This window comes from Taudactylus pleione, unplaced genomic scaffold (assembly GCF_031769625.1).
Source record: "Taudactylus pleione unplaced genomic scaffold, aTauple2 ptg000791l, whole genome shotgun sequence".
Classification (NCBI taxonomy): Eukaryota; Metazoa; Chordata; class Amphibia; order Anura; family Myobatrachidae; genus Taudactylus; species Taudactylus pleione.
In genome coordinates this window covers 2,319,030-2,338,971 of record NW_028285193.1, presented here as the reverse complement: position 1 = coordinate 2,338,971, position 19,942 = coordinate 2,319,030, and positions in this window count along the sequence as shown.

Here is a 19,942-nt window from a genome sequence, read left to right as displayed (position 1 = left end):
ACCTTACACTTTTAACCTTTGGTTTTCTGATTCCGAAATGTATGAACTAATTAGCGCATTTTTATCTGCTTATTTTTTGTCTTGTATTTGCGAACTAATTAGCGCATTTTTATCTGCGTTTTTTTGTCTTGTATTTGCGAACTAATTAGCGCATTTTTATCTGCATTTTTTTTGTCTTGTATTTGCAAACTAATTAGCGCATTTTTATCTGCGTTTTTTTGTCTTGTATTTGCGAACTAATTAGCGCATTTTTATCTGCGTTTTTTTTGTCTTGTATTTGTGAACTAATTAGCGCTTTTTATCTGCGTTTTTTTGTCTTGTATTTGCGAACTAATTAGCGTATTTTTATCTGCGTTTTTTTTGTCTTGTATTTGCGAACTAATTAGCGCATTTTTATCTGCGTTTTTTTTGTCTTGTATTTGCGAACTAATTAGCGCATTTTTATCTGCGTTTTTTTGTCTTGTATTTGCGAACTAATTAGCGCATTTTTATCTGCGTTTTTTTTGTCTTGTATTTGTAAACTAATTAGCGCTTTTTTATCTGCTTATTTTGTTCCGTGAAATTGGTTGTGATTTCCCTTTAGTAATTTTTAAATAAATTTGGACCCAAATTGAGGTAGTCTGCGCACTGTCGTTTTGCTCTTTGCCCAAATGTGTGTTTCTCCCCTTTTATGTTTTGTCTTGCACCCAATTTAGATTCCTAAATGCCCACCCTCAATTGTTGCATTGTTTATTTGTTATTATTTATAGGTTGGGAACATCATGACAATACCCCAGCATGTAAGCATCATTGGATTGTATCGTCAAGCTAAGTATTTTTTCAATTATTTTTGGCCAAAAAAACCTTACATTCAATTCTTGCCATTTCAGGTTGATCTTGGTCGGATTGTTCTGGCCATGCTCCCGGAAGCCGACCAACCTCAATCTCGTCCCAGGCGTAGGCTTCGTAGGCGTGCAAGGCCCCAGATATATCAAACACGTGTCACCCTTTTTGGAATGCCCAATGATGAGGTGTTAAGATGCTACCGTCTTCCGCCCAAAATCATCATAGACACTCTCTCATTAATAGAGAGTGATCTTGAGCGGTAAATTAACAGTCCTACAGCAATACCACCACTTACGCAATTTATGGTGGTGTTACATTTCTGTGCCTCAGGATCATTTCAAACAACGGTGGGAATAGTGGCGGGAATCTCCCAATCCTCCTTTTCCCGGATCCTGAGGGCAGTGATGGAGGCACTTTTCAAGCACCTCCATCATTTTATTCAAATGCCTTTGGATATGGGTGCCCTTAGTGTGGCGAAGGCAATTATTTACCAAATAGCTGGCTTCCCACACATCATAGGGGTTGTGGATGGTACTCACATATCACTTCAGCCTCCAGCACAGCTGGAGGCCATATTTTGCAACCGCAAACACTATCACTCCCTGAATGTAATGGTGGTATGTGATGCCTCCCTCCAGATCCTGTCCCTGAATGCAAAATTACCCGGAAGTGCACATGACTCATTCGTCATGCGGCAATCAGGGATATGGCACAAATTAAACAACCTACAAGCTGGTGATGCGTGGCTTCTGGGTAAGTGGAGACCTTTAGTACATAACAATGTTAAGCTTGATACACAGTGATCCTGATGTTGTCACTTCTTTTTCACAGGAGACAGTGGCTACCCTTGCATGCCTTGGCTGCTCACTCCTTATTTGGCTCCCACACCAGGGCCACAAAGTAATTTTAATTCCACACTTACAGCCACCAGGCAAGTGGTGGAGCGCTGTATCGGCCTTTTAAAAGGCCGATTCAGATGCCTCCACCGCTCTGGTGGCGAGCTCATGTATTTGCCAGATATGGTTTCGAAAATTGTGGTCCTGTGTGGGATATTTCACAACATCGCCATAAGGAGTGGTGTCCCAATGCAGCCAAAGGATGCCTTGCCTGAGGATGGCCCCCCAGAGGTTGGTCGGAGGTCAGTATGTGGGGGGGCCATACGCGATGATGTGGTGGCCAGATATTTTAGGTAATTATAGGCACCAAAGAAGTTCTTTTACACAATGTGGTAAGGATTTTTGGAGACCATCTAATTATTTTTTTTTTTGTTTCCCATCTTCTGTTTGATTTCATAATCTTTGGGACTCAAACGATGACTACTTCCTGGTACCCAAAACAACCCTTCATGGGGACACATTGGATATATATTCTGGAACCAATATTGAAACGCAACATTTGTGGAATCATGTTGGCATGCTCATTCGTCAACCAGTTCTTGATTTTTCTTTACTTTTTTCATATGGTGTTTGATGGTTTTTCTTTTTTATATCACTGTGTGTATTGTTTGTGAGCCAACACTTTGGTTTTTAGTTATGTTGTGAATAAATGTTTTGAGAGTGTAATTTTGCAAATTTTATTGACCATTCCAAGCAAGTGTAACCAGGTTCACCCACGTTAAAATTGCTTAAGGGTTAATCCTGTAATGTCGCAATTTTATCTAAATTTAAATATGCTTTCTGGGTCCAAACCAACACCAAAAGTTATTCTGTACAATCAGTAGGCTTTGTAATCTCGGCCTAAGCAGGTTGCCCCCCAAATTGGAACATGTCAAATGTAGTAATATATAAATTGTCACACACAAAAAAAGGCCCAGCAGATTGTTACTGTTAGCTGTTTCATGTGCCTGTTTCTTAAAAAACTACAACACACAATCTTAGTGACATTAATTGCAAATACTTGCTGGAAGAGTCTACTTATGTCAGTGTAAACAATATAAGATTTGGAGACAAGGAATGAGACAGAACGCTAAGTTTAAATTTTTAATTAATACAAATATTTAAAAAAAAAAAAATTAGGAACGCAGGATCCCAGACATACATCAAGGACTACCAGCAGCCCGATGACGTGGCCCCGCATCCTTTGGACGCACCCGGCTAGGTCCGCCAAACGCCTCTGGTCCTGTGTGGGTTAGAAAAGTGTGGGGCTTAATACATAATTAATGAAACCCACTGAAAAAACAAGCCAAACAAAGGTATCCAAAAATGTCAATATTGTGACCAAAAGCACATTTAACCCAAAAAACCAAAGGACACAAAAATGGACACCCCAAAAATTGCACCAAAAAAATAAAAAATTTGACAGATGGGATATGTGTATGGGGAAATCAGCAGTAAAAGGTAAAGACAAACAGAGATCTACCCCAAATTCTGACCAAACAAAAAAAGGAAAAGGCACAGACACAGGATTAGATCCAAACATTGCAAAACACAAAAAAGGATAAAAGAGAAACATACCGTTCAAAATTACGCCTGGCCCCGAAACAACTCCCTCGTCCTCCTCGGAGGTGGCAACATTCCCCAACGAGGTGGGAGGGGTGATTTGGGATTCAGGGGAGGGGGTAGTTATGAGAGGGGTGGTTGGAGGGGAGGGGGAATTGGGATGGAGGGGAAGGAGCCCCGACGCATGTGCCACAGGGTCTGTGCAGGCTGGGGAGGAGGGGGCATTTTGGGAATTTTGGGGTGAGGATGTTTGGCTGGGGGTTGGGGAGAGGGGCCGAGAGCGCCGTCTTTGACAGCGATGACGCCGTAGTCTACGCTCTGCCCCTAAAGGATGGAAAACAAATTGTGGTTATTTTAGAACATGACCTTGTTAAACGCTAATTTTTTACACCACAAATATGTAAACATGCCCATGCAGATATGAGTGCAAAGAATAAATAGGCCATACATGAAAACATGCCCATGCAGATATGAGTACAAAGAATAAATAGGCCATACATGAAAACATGCACATGCAGATATGAGTACAAAGAATAAATAGGCCATACATGAAAACATGCACATGCAGCTATGAGTACAAAGAATAAATAGGCCATACATGAAAACATGCACATGCAGATATGAGTACAAAGAATAAATAGGCCATACATGAAAACATGCCCATGCAGATATGAGTACAAAGAATAAATAGGCCATACATGAAAACATGCCCATGCAGATATGAGTACAAAGAATAAATAGGCCATACATGAAAACATGCACATGCAGATATGAGTACAAAGAATAAATAGGCCATACATGAAAACATGCACATGCGGTTAGGGCCACAACGATAAACATGAAAACCACAGTAAAAAAAACTTACTTTCCGCGATCTGCATGCGAAAGCATGCCAGCAAGCGGGGCATACGCCGTTGCAGGTCGGACCACCTGCGCTCCAGCTGGCCGATCTGGCGGCGTGAGCTGAAGGAACGCAGTCAGCCACGTACCTCCGCATATGCAGAACGCTTTTCCCTATTGGTGATGGGGGGAGGCTGGCTGGTGATCCGCCTGTCCATCACCTCGGTTAACACCATCAGCTCGCGCCTGGTGAATGCCGAGGCTCTCATGATGGCAATGGTGTATTTTCTAAAAAACAATTTTAATAAAGACCCGAAAAAAAATGTGATTGGCTAATGTATTTGGGTAATTAACAGGACAAATTCTATTGGTTAGTGTATGAGTCATGTGTTCGACAGTGCCACAAATCTCTTGAGAGTTATGATAGGCTTGATGCAGTGACATGCGTAAGCTAATTTAAATAAAGAAATGAACCCAGTAAAATATGCGTGGTGAAAAACAAAGAAAACAAATGGATAATTGGCTCAAACATGTATTTTGATAAATAAAAGTGAATGTTTAAGCCGTACGTATTCTGCGGGTAAACACAAACACGGACAAGAGTAAAGTTTATTGCATTTCCAAAAATAAATAAATAAATTGACGAGCAATTAAGATAATTGATATATTGATTGGCATGATATGATTGAGGGAGGTAGGCAGAATGAACGAGCAGGTAATCGGAATCTGACAGGCCCACTTCCGAGTTGGACTTGTGCGTGCGTTCCCTGCAAGCCACATTGGGGATGTACGCTCGCTATTTGGCACGCTCGTTAGTTAGAGGAGGGGTCTGTAGAGTTTGGGGAGGATGTTTAGATGCGTTCGAAATTACAAGCGAGCGCTTGAATTAACATATTTCTGTACGTACGCCGAACGTACGAACGGCCACTTGCGTCCGGGTCTGAATGAGGGCCATAGTGCACATTTTGGGGCGGTTGTAAAGGTGACTAAAGGTGCGTACATACTTTGCGGTTTCGAAGATTTGTCATTACGATCCGTCGGAATCGGGCAAATCGCTCAAAAAATCATTTAGTGTGTATACGCACCATTACAGCCGCTTCAAACTGAGAATTGTGATAAATAGGCTCCTACTGTATATAACATTGCTGCATAAATAGCTGTAAGCCGCCTCTCATGCAAATTGATTACTTCCTCCCACTCCCTCACCTGTTTGCCTGTCCCACCCCTTTAGAATGTAAGCTCCTATGAGCAGGGCCCTCTAACCTCTTGTGCTTCTCCTTACTCTACCTTCATCTACTTCTTACTCTCTACCAGGGCACCTAACACTTGGTTGCTTTGCATTGTTGCTTATCTGGGTGTTATGGTTGCGAATGTAGCAATGAATATTAGGTATACAATCAGGAAGCCGTCTGCCTTAATACCGGCAGCCGGCTTCCCGACTGTTATATCCCGGCGAGGGTGAAATGCCGGGCGTCTAGATGTAGACGCCTGACATTTCACCGATGCCGGGAGACCGGTGCCCGGTATCCCGATCGAAGGGATGCCGGACGCCGCGAGCGGACAGCTGCGGGGGGGAGGGTTAGGTTTAGGGCACCCGGGGGGGACTTAGGGTTAGGCACCCCCCCCGGGAGGGTTAGGGTTAGGCTAGGGGGAGGGAGGGTTAGGGTTAGGCACCCCCCAGGGGACTTAGGTTTGGGCAGCGGGGAAGGGGGGTTAGGCACTTAGAGGGGGGATTAGGGTTAGGTATCCCTAAGGAGGGTTAGGGGGTTAGGTTAGTCAATACTTACCTATCGACGATCGGGATTTCCAGCGCTGTCGGGCTTCCGCTGCCGGGAACTCTGCTGTGGTCGGCCAGGCGCTGCCGGGAATCGATTCCGTATATTATCCATTTCCTGTATTGTATTGTATTGTATTGTATTGTACTGTACTGTAAGTCACTGTAAATCAACCTATTTGTTTATGTACTTTGTAAGGCGCTGCGGAACACTTGTGAAGCCATATAAATAAACAATAATAATAATAATAATAAGGAAAATAATAAGGAAAATATGGTCCGTCAACAAATACAGTTTATAAACTAATACAATTGTATATATACGGGTGTTCATTATAAATATAAATCGGTACAAAATTCCTGTCTTCTTACTGTACATGCATCCAAATGAGAAATACCTGGAAGAGAAATGACAATGATATGTTGTAGCCATTAGATCGTCCTCCCCAGTATTTATATTCCGAGTGCATTATCCGGCTTGTTTAGCAATGCAATGAAATTTCAATTGACAGATGTTCTGGTCTCCAGCACAGCGACGTCTGGCTGCTGGTGTAAGACAAACCTCAGGTAGCCTCAATAACCTCAGTTCACTTTTTATTCCACAAATGCTGTCTACCTAGTTTATTTCAGTCCAGACTCCAAGGGTGAATATTCCTAATTGTAAACTGACATGAAGGAGCAGATCACGCGATGGTTCGTTTGTATCACTGCACCTCGCGCCTCACCCTGTAATCTGCTGGAAAATGCTAAATGAGCTGGACTGGAGGAAGCAGGCAGGTATACAAAAGGAATTCCAGGTCAATTCATCTGCATTCATCCCCAGCATTAAATAATTCCCTACATGGATAACAGTAGCAGGGCCAGATTAATTAACGTGGCTGATGGATTTGTAACACCAAGCCGCACTCTCTAAACTTTTAGTTTTATTCAGGTGTGAGATGCCGACGGCGAGATCCGCTAATTGCAATGAGCAAATAGCAACCGATTTAAATAAATGGACGATGCCCCCTCAGGGTAGATCTATTACACGGTGGAAATGCTCAGGGAATTAGGGACGTGTGCCTTTTCTCCAATACTTGCAGCTCATTTTAATATCTCATTCACAAAATATACCTGACTTTATTTTAGGCGTGCATACGCTGTCATGCCTGCAGCTTCAGATTTAGGTGTGAGGCTCCAAAGCCAAAAACATACTTGGACTCTGAAACAATTAACCCTAGTGTGTGCGGTTGTATGTTCGGGAAGTTGGATTGTAAGCTCCAACGTTGCAAATGAATATCAAATATTCTCTGTACAGTGCTTCATAATAGTAGCTGTCACTCTGTTAGAGTGCCACATTGGGAGGCACAGAGAGCGGGGGGTACTAATTACCCGGGTTTGTTGGAGGGGCCCGGATCCGACGCCGCCCCAATCCCAGCGTGTCCGACGCTGCTGTGTGCTGGGCTGCAGTGGGAGACCAGGGAGACTGCTACCCCTAAGCAGCAGGAGCTGTCTCCTCTCCCCTGTCTGTGGGTGGGAGCGATCACATCGATCGTGCCCCCCTCCCTGGATTTGCGCCAGACTAACGGGCTCACAGCTACAAATACACATTCCACGATTAGGCCTTGCACCCTATAGTAATGGGGCCTGGACCGGCTGCCTACGGCCCTGCTTAACTCCAGTGAGACCCTGCGATATATCCACAGTATGCCTGCTGTCTCTGCTTGTATATGCATCGCTATCCACATACTTCATAGGCTGGAGCTCTGTATGTTCTGCTCAAGCTCTGCTCCTTCCAGATACTGAGTGTATGTAACAGTGAGTACGATTGTATAAGCTAGAGATGTGCGCTGAATCCAGTGTTTTGGTTCTGGATTCATCTTCATATTTTTGTTTTGGTTATGCAAAACCACCCTCAAGTGTTTTGGTTTTGGATCTGTATTTTTTTTTTTTTTTTTAAATGATCATTTCATTTTCAAAAAACAGCTAAAAGCATGTAATGTTTGCAATCCAAAACCTGAAAATTCAGATTTAAAATGCAAATTCCAAATCGCTGGAACATCAGAACAGCGACTTTGATTTATCCGCGTCTCCTCAGGAGATTAGAACTGCGACTTGGATCTGTCCAGATTCATGAAATTCGGGTGGATTCAGATTTCTGGAAAATTGAACCCCACATCTCTAGTATAAACATACTAGCACTCAAAAGACTACACTACTGCTCAAGTCCTGGACTGTTTGGTGACTTTGTGGATCTGCTGGTGTGTACCAATACTCGGCTTATGCCATTGCCAAATAATACACACATATTCATCATTATATACGTTTAATTAGGACAAATCGCACCTTCAGATAAAACCGGGAGTGTGTTTACCTGGAGAAACGCATCAAGGATTTGACTCACGGTCATTTTCCTGCTCATCTTCTGCACAGTAATCCATCTTTAGCAGTTAACTGGCATCTACATCGCTCTACGGCTGCTGCTACCTGCTGGTCATATTGCCGACGGAGGAGCTCCGACACCTGCAGCCTGCCACCTGTGGCCGCCCAGTATTCTCTCCTCTGGACAAAGGTAATTTGAGCCTGTTATATCACTGCCTGATCCCAGCTGCCCGCAGCCTAGCACTGCCTGTGGAGGTGCATATGATTAGCGTGCTATGGTGTAGTGACCAGCTGGCTCGTTATTGGATCCTCCCTACTGGACGGCGCCCCTTCTCTGCCAGTGGAATACTTTTGTTTGCGGTCTGGTTTATTTAAACGGGAGCCGACAAATGCTTTATACATTACCTTTCCATGATCGGGAGTCACAACAGTAGTCTGCCCACCTGGTGTCACCATACACACATGGGAGAGTCCTACTATCCACGGACCTTAGAGTCCATAATATTGGTATCGGAACTTTAATTCTGTCATCTTTGACTACCCGAAGAAGCTCTGCTACATTGTATCATTTCTACAGCCACCGCTGTCCGGCTGCTTGTGCCGGGGCTTTTTGCGCCTGCGTGAATTCTAGCTCACGCAGGCACACTAGCACTGCAGAGTCAGACCTCGTCAGTGCTAAGTTTCATTGCTCCGAAAGGAGCAGTGAAAATGTTCAGGGAGACAGCTGACAGAGCAATGGTGAATTGCTCCGGTGCTCGCAGAGAGTATTAATCTTATCAGGGTCCGTCCAGGCCCCAATAATTAACATAATGAATAGACCCCCAATGTGGCCAGAAGATTAAGAACATTGCTTCTGGTTCATACCGCTGGATACAACTATACCATTGAACGGATATAATACAAAATAGAGAGATAGGACCTTATTCAGACACGCTCGCAAGCGGGTCGATGTTTAGGCCCTGCGCACGCGCAGCGGCCACACTGCATGTGCGCAAGCCCCGGAGCAAGAGAGAAATTCTCTCGCTCCGGGGCTCGCTACCAATGGGGCGGCTATCAATGTTGATTGACAGCTCACCCCGTTTAGTAGGCGGGGATGGGGGGTGGTTTCACAAATGGAGGCGTGCATGCCATTTTGTGGGCGGCCGCACTGACATCAGCAGTGATGTCAGTGGGGAGCTTCCTGCTCAATAAGAGCAGGAAGCTCCCTGGGGCTTGCGGTTGCCGAGACCCAACCTTAGGGTCTCGTTGCAAGCCCCGATGGTCGCGATGGTCTTGACCATCGCGACCATCAACCTGGTCGGTCGCTAAAGCTGTGGGTGGTAACCCACAGCTTAGCTAGCGACCAGGAGGCCGCACTTCAAAACACAAGCGGCCGCCCACATTGAGAGCGACCGCTCGCATCTTGCGAGCGCCTCTGAATGAGGGCCATAATATCTGTGCAGCCACTAACCCTTTGATGAAAGGACATTTTATAAGGACATTTTGAGTCATTGTCTGTGAATTGCTAGTTTTATACTTACATCATAATTAGCCTGTATATCTGTCATCGGCAACAGGTCTACTTTTGTTAAGTGCAGTATTTTGCTGTCAAAATTAAGGTACACTTTCAATTGTTGTTTAGTAATAAACTTACTGAGTTCTAAGCAACGCTCCACACATTTTTTTTTCTTTCTTCGTTCAGTGGCAAAGATGGCAATGCTGGGTTATTTTTGTAGGGGCTAGGGGTGAGGAAATGCTCGCGACACTGTACCAAGACCTGAAATTCCTCTTGGTGGCCCATGTTTAAATTTACAGCATTTTGTTCTGCAAGCTATCGTGAGGCCCTTCAAATAGCCAACATGCAATCAATCCTGAAATGTTACTGCTTTGCCCATCAGTATCAATAAACTCAATTAGGAGTGCATGTTATCATTGCTGCCTGGGTAATAAATCTCCAAGAGTCACTGTGAAGAGCACTGTTAAATATTTAACTGAGCAATAACAGGAACAGTATAAGGAAAGGACGGGTCATCATTATTAAGTGCAAAACCGAACATTTTCCATGTGGTGCTTCAAACTATGGAAACCCAACTAATAAGGCAAACCCTAACTCCAAAGCACTCTGGGTAACATATCCAATATCTGCGTATTATTTACAGGACTTTAAAATTAATTTGGAACGTTGCCGAGTATGATGCCATTCATCTGACAGTACCACTGTCGCTCTGCAATAAAGACATCACTGACATCCCAGATAATTCTTGGGGAATAGCAAATCGTTGTGACCTTTTAGGTGAGAAATAAGTCATCCCTCCTATATCTTCATTTCAATGTATCTCTCCTCCCAGCACACTCATTATTCTATTTACATTTTTAAACTTAATAAAATTGTAATATTTCCTTTGACACAATTTCAGCTTTATAATGTAGCACCTGACTAGGGTGGCTACTGTATACGTCCTGGTTTTCCTGGGATCGTACTGGAATTGGGGTCTGTGTCCTGGCATCTCGAAAAACAGTCTTTAGGACACATAAATGTCCAGGTTTTGTGGGAAGGCGTCTAGAGAGGGACGGCCTCTCTCACTGCTGGAGGAGGAAGATGCGTAGGAGCTTATGATGCTCTTGCATGGTCTGGTGGTCCCCAGACACAATGTTCAGGCACTTCCCCCACCAAACATCCACCAGTCAAAACGGTATGCAATCGGGAAGCCGACTGCCTAAATACCGGCAGCCGGCTTCCCGACTGTCATATCCCGTGTCGAAGCTGAATAATTGGCTTAGACAAGTTCAGTTTAAAATTTAATCGCAGCGACGCCATCTTGCGAATGGCTGCAAGACTCCATTTTGGAAATGAGATCGCAAGACACCATTTTTGTGGTCAGCGTCAATTCAAGTTATAACTCAGGAGCTAAGAACAGATGGCAATGTTTTTGTTAACCTACCAAGGGCAACTGGAAAAACAAGCTTTCTGAGTAAAAGTAAATAAGAAGAGACAATGGGTATTTTTACATACAAATTGGGAATCCCTGGATGCAGATAAAGTATAGTTGTGGCAATTGTAATATAATATCTACACAATTGGATTTGTCTGAATCCTAGACAGAATGGCCCCAAATTCCACAGCTTGAGGTGGTAATACATTTGCACTTCACACAAGAGTCTGTGAGAACAAAAGAGGTTTTGTTTTCCTTTGAACACACAACAGGTGGGGGCCTGCTGACAGAGGGCATGTAGAACTACAACCCTCAGCCATCCACACTGCTGGATGTTCACTTCGTGTATGAGAAATTATGCACTTAAATCTCACCCATTAATAACTAGCGTCCTTATATCAAACCCCGAATACTCACACACTACATATTCGCACACAAGGTTCCATTAGCATCAAATTGTATGATTCAAGTTGGTTAAGTTAGTTTAAATGCTAAGAAATAGAGGTTTTTGATATCTAAGGTATTATACATGATAAGCAAGGTGTGTTTGGTTTCGTTCTGATGCGTACGCTTTTTACAGAATCCCGGTGTTATCGGTGGAGAGATCGCATCATGCAAACTCAAGTTACGGATCGCAGAACTTACAAGCAACAAAATGTTTAGTTGATGGAATGTTACAGGAGGCGTTACCAGAAAGACTCCGGCTGTTAGAGGCAGGGAAAGTCTATTTGAAACAACCTGTTAAATGTGTCGTTACATATGCTTCTCCTCTGGGAACCAATGAGATCAGCAGGAAGTTCCCCCTTTGTCCTGTTTCAGTCTGGGGGGGAATAAATACATGTGTCCGAACACTGGTTTGGCAGTTCATGCTGAATTTTGGGTGAACTGAGGATATCTAGTCAGAAGTCTATCTCTGGGTCCAGAGGCGCAGCGTATGTATAACCGTACTTGGGTCTGTATTATTTCCTTTTACGCCTAACTTGTGTATGTATAGATTGCGTGTAACTGACTGTACTTTTACCTGAATAATACTTGTGCGTTGGAACCACAGATTCCACTCCTGTCTTTATTTGCGGTCATACTGCGTACGCAATTAACATTGTGTTTAGAGGTTTATATGCAGGTTTTGTCTTAGAGGTTCTAGGCAGGTGAATCTTAGAGGTTTATAGGCAGGAATGTATTAAAAGGTTTATTGACAAATTCAACACCTGGCAAGGGTGAAATGCCGGGCGTCTAGATGTAGACGCCGGCATTTCCCCGACACCGGGAGACTGGCGCCTGGCATCCCGATCGTAGTGTTGCCGGGCGCCGCGAGCGGACAGCCGCGGGGCGGGAGGGTTAGGTTTAGGGCTCCCGGGGGGGGCTTAGGGTTAGGTATCCCTCCGGGAGGGTTAGGGTTAGGCTAGGGGGAGGGAGGGTTAGGGTTAGGCACCCCCGGGGGGGACTTAGGGTTAGGCACCCCCCAGGGGACTTAGGTTTAGGCAGCGGGGAAGGGAGTGGTTAGGGTTAGGCACTTAGAGAGGGGATTAGGGTTAGGCACTTGGGGGGGAAGTTAGGGTTAGGCACCCCTAAGGAGGGTTAGGGTTAGTAGATACTCACCTATCCAGGATCGGGATTTCCAGCACTGTCGGGCTTCCGCTGCTTCAAACTCTGCTCATGTATTTCATACCCATTCCGTCTAAACAGAGCCCGCAGCTGCCTGAAGCCGGAAGTACCCTGGTTTCTCCAAAAGTCATGCAGCCATGGGTGGGCTCACCAAAACAGGACCCAACCACACACCTCCTGTCAGTGAAAGCGGGGTGCAGCAGCTGGATCCACCAACAGCAGCGCGCATAGAGGCAAAGCACAGGCGGCCAGGCACCTATCCAGAATGACCTTGCAGGTGGCCTTACCTTTACCTGCATTGGACCTCTTTTGTTTTGTTTACCTTACTCCTTCCTTATCATCCATTTCTTTCCTGGCCCTGAAGGCAGGAGGTGACACCCCCTAATGTGAAAGTGTAACTGTGTGAGACAGTCTGACACTGGTTAGTGGTTATACATACTGCAGGCTTGCCTACCCTACCGATTTGGCTGGGAGCCTCCCTCCTGGCAGCCAGCAACCCTCCCGACCTCCCCCCCAGAATAAACTAAAAACCCCTGCAGTGGGGGGGGGCAGGTGGCGCGATTAGCACTGAATCGCGCATCGTGGCCCGCCCCCTGCTTCTCAATGCCGAAAATAACGGCATTGTGAAGAGGGGTGGGGCCACGATGATGTGATCATGCGGCTCCGCCCCTGGCTCTGCCCTCAATGTGACGTCAATGGCCGGGCACGCCCCCTACTGTTAGCCGACAATCAGCTCCCTCCCGGAAGGATGGAACTGATTGTCGGCAAGTATGACATACTGTCTGCACATTGTGAATGGGACTGGTTATACTGCTGCACCTTTGTATAATGCCCACGTGATCCATAGGCTAATAAACTGGATAATATGAACATTATATGCTGCAAACTGCATCCATAGGATAAATACAAATACACTGAATGGCTCTTGAAGTGACACAGTAGGCTAGAAAGACAGGAAACTGGAGTGGCAGGAGGTATGAGGCTGCACAGACATAGGACAGGAGTCTGCACAGACAGGGATCTGGAGTCACGGAGGCAGGAGGCTGGAATGGTCTGGAGCAGGAGGCTGGAGAGATATGGGGAAGGAGGCTGGAAAGACAGGAGGCTGGAGGGGATAGAGGCGGCAGGAGTCTGGTTGAACCTCTGCTGTATGAGGATGATATTGATTATATGCCTACACAGACAGGCATCTTCCAGACCTTTTGATCTCCTACTGTACATGAATAGTGAATACCCATTGAAGACTCTGTCTGTCCATGGCAGATCAATTTCTTTAGATGTTCCCCGTTGCAGAGAAACAGCCATATAGGTAAGGTCAGGGGCAGAACTATGGGAGACAATGGAGGCGCCTGCCGTCGGGCTCCCGCTCTGAAGGGGCACCTCCTCTATTGTCCACAACATATTCACCCCACTTAGGGCTGTAACTATCTACTTGGAGTGTACCGTCACGGCCACCCAATACATGGCACCCCATCCCGGCACCTGAGAAGCCACCATACACTAGTGGAGAGCTCCATGTCAGACTATCAGCTGCTGCCTTTGTCTATCATGCGAATTGCACATTACAGTGTTAGCGGTTGTGACGGGGCGGGGTCACCAAATTATAACTTGCCTCCGGGTGCCTGTGATGAACTTACATCGCTGGGACGGTGTATTTTTATTTAGTACACACCAAAAATAATATAGACTCTTTATCCTGGTCCCCGGGCCAGTTGCTGAGGCCTTTGCAGAGCTGCTTTGGGGGACAAATGTCTCCCTTTGCAGCGCACGTCCGAGCATAAAAATGTTTTTATTTTTGGGAGTGGGTGTGGCCACACCTCCCGGATGATTTTTGTTTTTGAGAGATTGCGCTATTTTCATACACCATAGAGTTTGATATGTGAATAAAACATCTTATCCAAAATATTATTATTGAGAAAAGGATTTTTTTATTTATATTCCCATCTCATTTACTGTAGTGGTCACAAAACACATATACAATTAAACAACCGGTTGTTCATATATAAAAAAAAATACAGAAAATCAACATAGATTAAAAATGAAGTTATGATCATAGTTCTATGCTAAAAGAATTCCAGATGGTATAACTATTAAAAATTTGTCACAAAATCACCAACTGGTATCAAAAGCTATCTCCATCTACATCAGGTGGATATAAATAGTCCGGTATGCAATCGGGAAGCCGGCGGACGTAAGCCCGACAGCCGGCTTCCCGAGTGCTTTATCCCGGCGAGGGTTAAATGACAGGCGTCTAATTCTAGACGCCTGTCATTTTACCGATGCCGGGAGACCGGCGCCCGGCATCCCAATCAAAGTGACAGCCGCGTGGGGGGGGAGGGTTAGGTTTAGGCTTGCGGGGGGGATTTAGGGTTAGGCAAACCCCCAGGGGACTTAGGTTTAGGCGGCGGGGAAGGGGGGGTTAGGTTTAGGCACTTAGAGGTGGGATTAGAGTTAGGCACCCCTAAGGAGGGTTAGGGTTAGGGGGGTTAGGGTTAGGTTAGTTGATACTTACCTGGGGGCGATCAGGATTTTCAGCCGTTTCGGCCTGCCGCTGTCGGGATTTGTGTCCGGCGGTAATTCGTATATGTATTCCAAATAGTCCCACCTGTCCTTCCAAACAGGTGCAGAAAGTAAACAGAGCTCCTCCACTTGCTTGAAATAACAGCAATTTGTATTAAGTAAGATGAACTTTATAATAAATTGGTAAGTCCAAAAACCTCCATGTATGGGTATATGAAGAAATATGGTGAGTCAATTTTTATACATTTAATTTGCATACAAATAGGTAGCCGTGCTGTTGGATCTCCCGCAGGGCAGGTTTCCCAAATTTTCCCAGACCATGAAAGTAAACTGGCCGTTAAAGTGCTGTGTATTAGAGCAGTGGCCTTTTTTATAAATATCTCACCTGCCGTCTAGCCCACAGGTTATGCCGCCTGAATGAGGCTTTGCATATCAGACAACGGCACTGTGTGGGTGTCCGGCTGCAGCTCCCGGCACACCTCTCCCCTGTCTGCAGTCTCTAACAGGAGAGCGGACCCTGGTTGGTCTCCAAGCAGCTGTACAGTCTCTGTGCGGCTATTAGGCAGCAAATGGCTGATGCTGGGAACACTGTTGTGGTCTCCGATGGATATCGCAATCTCAGATAGGTCTAAGGACTAGAGGTGAGCAGTTCGGATTCGGAGGAATCCGAACCGCTCCGAACAGGTGGAATCCGAGTACACCCAAGCTCAAGCTCGGGTGTTCCCGCCTGATTTGACATCGAGGCAGAACGTCACACGGCCAACGTCGGCTTCTCGCGAGACTTGGGTGACGTTTGGCCTCGATAAAAGGCGCGGCGCCTGGGACTCTGCGCCATTTCAAGCTTCACGCTGCGCAGAGCTGAGCTCTGCTTGTTACTTATTTAGGGGGACTTCGGATGGATGGAGTCGGGACTGGCGGGGGCTGATCGGAGGCACACACAGCACGCTGATGTATGCTGCGCTTACTCTTCTGTATTAGCCTGGCCATGTACTATACAGAGGACTCAGTGGAATTTTTTTTTGTGCTGTACTCTAATGTGCTTACAAGCACAGTGACTTCTTTGTTATAAGCCCTCTGTGTATAAAAGCACAGTGACTAATTGGGCCTTACTTAGCCCACTATATACAAGCACAGTGACTACTTGGGCATAAGCCCTTTGTGTATAAAAGCACCGTGACTATTTAGGCCTTAGCCCTCTGTATACAAGCACTGTAACTTCTTGGACATAAGCCCTCTGTGTATAAAAGCACCGTGACTAATTGGGCCTTAGCCCACTATATACAAGCACTGTGACTTCTTGGGCATAAGCCCTCTGTGTATAAAAGCACCATGACTAATTTGGCCTTAGCCCTCTGTATACAAGCACTGTGACTTCTTGGGCATAAGCACTCTGTGTATAAAAGCACAGTGACTAATTAGACCTTAGCCCTCTGTATACAAGCACAGTGACTTCTTGGGCATTAACCCTCTGTGTATAAAAGCACCGTGACTAATTGGGCCTTAGCCCACTATATACAAGCACAGTGACTTCTTGGGCATAAGCCCTATGTGAATAAAAGCACCATGACTAATTTGGCCTTAGCCCTCTGTATACAAGCACTGTGACTTCTTGGGCATAAGCACTCTGTGTATAAAAGCACAGTGACTAATTAGACCTTAGCCCTCTGTATACAAGCACAGTGACTTCTTGGGCATTAACCCTCTGTGTATAAAAGCACAGTGACTAATTGGGCCTTAGCCCACTATATACAAGCACTGTGACTTCTTGGGCATAAGCCTTCTGTGTATAAAAGCACCGTAACTAATTGGGCCTTAGGGCCTGATTCAGACCCACTGGCAAGCGGCTGTCAGCTCGCAAGTGGGTCGATGTTGTGCACTGCGCATGCGCACGACGGCGGGAGCTCCGTTGTGCGCATGCGCCAGACGCGACGAGCGAAGGAAAGTCCTTCGCTCGTTGTGTCTGATCAAAGGGGGCGTGCTGTCGATGTTGATTGACAGCACGCCCCCTTTGGTGGGCGTGCCTCCCTGACGGGGGCGTTCCCAAGGGAACGCCTACCGTCAGAAGCTGGCCCACTGACATCACTAGTGATGTCAGTGGGAGTGATTTTGGCTCTGATAGAGCCAAAATCACTCCGGGCCTTGCGGTTGAAAACCTCAACCGCAGGCTCCGGCTCGCAGTTTCGATGGTCGCGATGGTCACGACCATCGCGGCCATCAAACTGCACGCTCGTATAGGCTGTGGGTGGTGACCCACAGCTATACGAGCGTCCAGGAGGACGCTCCAGAATTATGGAGGGCGGCCCTCATTCAGAACGTGCGCTCTGCTCAGAGCGTACGGCTCTGAATGAGGGCCTTAGCCCACTATATACAAGCACAGTGACTTCCTGGGCATTAGCTCTATGTGTATAAAAGCACCGTGACTAATTAGGCCTTAGCCCTCTGTATACAAGCACTGTGACTTCTTGGGCATAAGCCCTATGTGTATAAAAGAACCATGACTAATTGGGCCTTAGCCCTCTGTATACAAGCACTGTGACTTCTTGGGCATAAGCCCTTTGTGTATAAAAGCACAGTGACTAATTAGGCCTTAGCCATCTGTACACAAGCACTGTGACTTCTTAGGCATAAGCCCTCTGTGTATAAAAGCACCGTGACTAATTGGGCCTTAGCCCACTATATACAAGCACAGTGACTTCTTGGGCATAAGCCCTTTGTGTATAAAAGCACTGTAACTAATTAGGCCTTAGCCCTCTGTATACAAGCACTGTGATTTCTTGGGCATAAGCAATCAGTGTATAAAAGCACCATGACGAATTGGGCCTTAGGGCCAGATTCAGAGCCGCTCACAAGCGCTGTGCGCTCGCAAGCGGACCGATGGTTGCCCACTGCGCATGCGCTGCGTCCGGCGTGCGCGAGCCCTGCTGAGCAACTGAAGTTCAGTCGCTACAGGGCTCGCAACGAGACTGGGCGGCTGTCGATGTTGATTGACAGCTCGCCCCGTTTTGTGGGCGGGTAGTGGGGGTGGCCGGACAAATGCAGGCGTTCCCTTAGGAACGCCTGGCATTTGTAGGAGGGCTGACTGACATCACTACTGATGGAAATGGAGCTTCACTGCAAGAAAGAGCGACATTGGTACTAAGATTCTATAACTACAAATAGATTTGTATATAAATATAGATGTCAATAATAGTTTACATCAATCGTTCAACAGAAAGATCGATGTGTGGTTTGGTTCTGCATAGAGATGAGCGATCCGGATTACCTTGAATCTGGAACGCTCCGAACTTTTTAATCCTAGCCACATCCGAGTCCTGGCTCTGGGTTATCCGCCAGACTTGGGTGTCAGATTAAGGTTGATCGTCATCCTCCCAGTGTCAGATTCTTGTGGGTTTTGGATTTCATATAAGGAGTTGAGGCTGGGACTCGGTGCCATTCAGTCCAGTCCAGTCATGCTTCTGCATGCTGCGCTCTGCTCTGCGGTGTCCAAGTGGGGCTGAGTCCATCTCTAAGGGGCTGTGTCAATCTCTAAGGGGCTGAGTCCATCTCTAAAGGGCTGTGCTGCTGGGGCTGTGTCCATTTCTAAGGGGCTGTGCTGCTGGGGCTATGTCTATCTCTAAGGGCTGTGCTGCTGGGACTGTGTCCATCTCTAAGGGGCTGTGCTGCTGGGGCTGAGTCCATCTCTAAGGGGCTGTGCTGCTGGGGCTGTGTCCATCTCTAAGGGGCTGTGTTCATCTCTAAGGGGCTGAGTCCATCTCTAAAGGGCTGTGCTGCTGGGGCTGTGCCCATTTCTAAGGGGCTGTGCTGCTGGGGCTGTGTCCATCTCTAAGGGGCTGTGTCCATCTCTAAGGGGCTGTGTCCATCTCTAAGGGGCTGTATCCATCTCTAAGGGACTGTGCTGCTGGGGCTGTGTCCATCTCTAAGGGACTGTGCTGCTGGAGCTGTGCCCATCTCTAAGAGACTGTGCTGCTGGAGCTGTGTCCATCTCTAAGGGACTGTGCTGCTGGGACTGTGTCCATCTCTAAGGGGCTGTGACTATGTCCATCTATCCATCTAAGTGACAAGCCGTGTCCAGTCCCCTTAGTCTAATTAGTCTAATTCCATCACAGTGGTTCTGCACTGACTCCGCAGGCCACACCCACTGCGTTCACAGTGTGACTCCTTATTTGTCAGCAGAAAAACTTCAAACAATAAAAAAGTAAAAAAAAGTTTAAAAAGGTGTATCTGTACTGCACCCCACTACGCTGTATTACCCCAGAGAGTGTACGTAAAAGCGATCTATCTCCACGCAGCTGTGAGGTACACAAAATTGACTGGCAATGACTAGCAATTAATATTTTTGATGTTAATAATACTCTAGGAACAAATAAGGCCCAAATTATGTGATTTTATCTTTTTTTTTGTAACTTAAAAAAAAAATGCAAATCCAAAACAAGTCACAGCGGTTTGGCAAATCCAAATCCAAAACCGGACTACGGATCAGAGTCAAATCCAGCAAAAAAAATGTCCGGATATCTCTAGTTCTGCAGAAATCCGAACCCACCCGAATTTCATGAATCCAGACAGATCCGAGTCGATGTTCTGATCTCCTGGGGAGATGCAGACAGGTCCGAGTTATGGTTCTGATCTTCCCACGGTTCGGAATTCGGATTTTAATTCAGAATTTCAAG